Genomic DNA, 3,830 nt, shown 5'->3' on the forward strand with positions numbered 1-3,830 from the left:
GCCCCTTCATGGCTGGACGCTCTCATTCCTCCTTCCCCTAGAGCTTCGCCCACAGAAGTCGATGCAATGCAAAACGTATCGGGTGGAAAGTCGAGGACATCACAGACAGCCTGTTCTCCGGGGCACGTGATGGGGTCTGCGCTGCCTTCCCCACCCCATAGTTGTGTCACCAGGCATGAGCTTTGGTCCCTGAAGAATGAGCAGAAATGACCTAGAGACACAAAACTGTTCCACTGGGATGGTGGCCTCTCATCCCCAGAGTGAGGGGACAGATGGGGACAGCGCTCCCAGCCAACCTGAGATCAGTGTGGGCTGGAAAATAACCCTGTGCTCTTTTAAGCCACTAAAGAGTGGGGTTGTTGATTCCTGCAACTGACCCTTCTCCCTCCTGCTCTGCTCTTCTCCAGACAGATATGTGTATACATTGAGGCGGTCCTTTGTTTTTACGATTATTGTTTTTTTTTTTTTAGTAATCTCTACACCCAACGTGAGGCTCAAACTCAACCCCGAGATCAAGAGCTGCACGCTCCTCCAGCTGAGCCAGCCAGGCGCCCTGAGGCAGCCATTTGTTTTGATTTGTGAAATCCTGAGACTGAACTTAGTGACAAATTCACCTGGATCGCTGTTCTTGTAGTTACTGTAAGTACTTAACCAGGATGACACGCGTGTGTTGTAGATCTTCGTGAGTAAACATGGAAGTCAACCTGGAGTGGCATCGCCTAACGAGCTATCCATTCATCTTCATGGGAGAGCATGGCTTACAGCTGGAATGCGGGTCCATCATTCCATTTCTTTCTGGTTTTGTCTTCACAGACATAGAGCAGATTAAAAGTTTTGCTACAGGGGCGCCTGGATGGCTCAGTCGGTGGAGCAGGCGACTCTTGATCTCGGGGTTGTGGGTTCGACCCCCACGTTGAGTGTAGAGATTACTTGGGAGGCGCCTGGGTGGCTCGGGTAGGTAAGCGTCCAACTCTTGACCTTAGCTCGGGTTTTGATCTTGGGGTCATGAATTCAAGCCCACGTTGGGCTCCACACTGGGCGTGGAGCCTACTTAAAAAAAAAAAAAAAAGTTTGCTACAGCACTCAGTCTTTCAAAAGCTCTTCATGTGTCAAAAGCCACACGCTAATGTGTGACCACAGGAAAGGACAAGCTGCTCCCCAGTGTGGTCCTCCCTGGACATGGGATTTGGAAAGAGTAGCCCTCCAGTTCAGCCTGGGCACGCCAGCCAGCTGTGAGGAGTGTGGTAGCCCCCATTCTCCAGCCCTTCTGCATGTTCTCCTGGGGAGAGAATGAAGGAGAGAGGGCCAGGCTCCAGGTCTCTGCAGGGTTTGAGCCCTGTGGGGTGTCGTCAGAGACCACTGCTCACCACTCTGCTCTGGCCCCACCCAGCCCCACCCAGGCCCCTCTCTGGGAGTAACGACGGCATTTAAGACAGCAGCTGCAATGGGGATGGCGAGGATGCAGGGTCCACAGTGCAGCCCCAGCTCTGCCAGGGTGTCGCCTCTGTTGGATGGGAAGACAGTGGCCTGGCCTTTCTTACGGAGCATGGGCCGTCGGGGTCCCGAGCACCACTACTCGAGAGGCAACTCCACAGCCTGTCAGTGCCCAAGGGCCAACTCCATGATCACATGGAGACTAGCAGTGTTCCTCTGCACCACACTAACCAGCTGAAATGTGGTGCTGTGTACAGAAGAACGAAAATTAGGACGTGTCTAGGACATAACAAGCCCATGCAACAACATTTGAGGGTTTATTACAGGATAAAGAAGATCTCAATAAATGAAACATACTATGTTCATGGAAGGGAGAACTTCACGTACAGTTGTACAGATTTCCGTTGTCCCCAAGCTAATATACATTCAAGGCAATCTCAATATTCCAGCTAGATTTCCTTTTAGGAAACCCGACCAGTCTTTCTAAAATGTATGCGGGAAAGTAAAGGTCATGAATACCTAAATCACTATTGAAAAAGAGGAAATGGGTACCTGCCCATCCACGTATTTGGTGTACTGCAAAGCCATGACAAGGACAAACCCATTCCAGATGTGGTGATGACACCTGGTGGTCTAAGAAAGGATATGTTACTTAGTCAAAGTGTTGGGAAAAGACACCTCATCTTACGGAGAAAAACTAAGCTGCATTTCTACCTCCATGCATGGTCTTCTAGCTAAAAGGGTATCTGCTAGATGAGTAATACCACCTATGGAATTTGCTTGGGTGCGATCTTCTCGGAGAGTCATCTCCTGAAATCTCCGCATTACAGATCACCAATTCTCCCCAACACAGAAACAAAGCACATTTCAACGTGTCTGCTTACAGGCCACAGAAGAATGTGGAGGATACACTGTCCTTCTCCTAGAGCGACACAAGGATGCCTTTGTGACGTTGCAAACAAAACCACAAACCATGCGGGAAAAAAAAAATGATGGTCTTGACTACATCAAAATTAAGGATTTCTATCCAGACCCCATGGACAAACCCAACAGGCAGAAGGACTTGAAGGAGCCCGTAAGCAGATTAACAGGCTGATGTAAGTCCAAGACTTCCTGCAAATGAACCACAGACAGGAGCTCTCAATGTGCGGAAGCTTGAACAGGCAGTAAGCCCACCGGTAATCAGAAGAGGGCAAACTGAAAACGGTGAAACCACATTGCAGCCCTTAGGATGGCAGATACCAGAAAGCAGATGATGCCAAGAGCTGGGAACACTATGGGGACAGAACCTCTTTTTCATGGTGGAACTGTGGTCCAGCCTTTCTGGAAAGCAACCCAGAAGGTGCCCCCGGTGGTACCACTCTGGGGGTTCCCAAAGGGCCTTAGGGATGTCCATGCCATTATGGGGGGGGCATCTGGGACAGCTGGGGAGTGTCTGGATTATCTGGGGGGGGTGTCTGGGTTTATGGGGGTGTGGCTGAGTTCTCTGGGGGCAGCTGGGTTTGGGGGAGTTAGGTTGTATGTGGGTGTCTGGGTTATGTGGGGGTATGTGTAGGTCTTCTGGGGGTCAGCTGGGTTGTGCAGAGGGTGTCTGGGTTATGTGGGGAGCCGCTGCATTATCTGAGGGGTGGGAAATTGCAGGCCTCCCAACTGCCTCAGTACGTAGTAGACAAGTAATACCCACTGGAATCCAGGGGTGGGCATCATTCAGAAACATACCTGAATCTTTAAAAGCATAGTGACCCTTAAGAAAGGTGAAGAAAGGCAAGATGCAGAGCGTGACTGGCTCACCCTGGTGGCTCAGGACCTGTAAATATGGTGCCCAAGACATAGGAATTGTTGAATGAAGTTAAAACTGCAACCACGCTAAATATTTCACAAAGATAGCACATGTATATCCCATAATAGTGGGAAGGGGACTAGCCATGAAAGAAAACGAAAAAATGATGAACCACAGAGGGTCTTGCAGGCGGCGGGGCTGGAAGGTGGTGATTGCGCTCTGCGCCTGAGACCAAACCCACAGAAGTGTGTGCGCAGCTGTTCCGGAGGACAACAGCGGGAATGGTGGGGCGTGGGGCGTGGGAATGGAGGGGATGAAGGTCAGGAAGGTGGCAGGGAGCCCGGGCCAGACGCACCCCAGAGCCTACCCCGGAGGCTGGCACAGTCCGGCCCCAGCGTGTCTGTCGGATGAGGCAAAGGGAGGAGTGCGTGAGGTGGGGAGGCGGTGCAGGGCACAGTAGGAAGCGGGGCGCGGGAAGTGATGTGGGGGGCCCCTGGCGCTGGGGGATGGGAAAGACGCCCCACAGTATCCGCGGGCCGTTGCCCCAAACCCGGGGGGGGGGGGGGGTGCCCAGTCCCCAGCGTGCGTCCGAGCGCCCACTGCAGCGTCCAGGCTC

At 52.3% G+C, this 3,830-nt stretch overlaps 1 long non-coding RNA gene across 1 annotated transcript; it reads right to left on the reverse strand.

Annotated features, from left to right (window-relative positions):
- Positions 1–1,753: 1,753 nt before the first annotated feature.
- Positions 1,754–3,596, reverse strand: LOC145721459 (uncharacterized). The gene is made up of 3 exons (XR_014145135.1): positions 3,582–3,596; positions 3,154–3,241; positions 1,754–2,356 (listed from the first exon to the last, which is right to left on the reverse strand). It is a non-coding gene; the product is annotated as an uncharacterized LOC145721459 (long non-coding RNA).
- Positions 3,597–3,830: the final 234 nt, after the last annotated feature.

Source organism: Leptonychotes weddellii, chromosome 5, assembly GCF_054177405.1.
Source record: "Leptonychotes weddellii isolate Sample4059 chromosome 5, ASM5417740v2, whole genome shotgun sequence".
Taxonomy (NCBI): domain Eukaryota; kingdom Metazoa; phylum Chordata; class Mammalia; order Carnivora; family Phocidae; genus Leptonychotes; species Leptonychotes weddellii.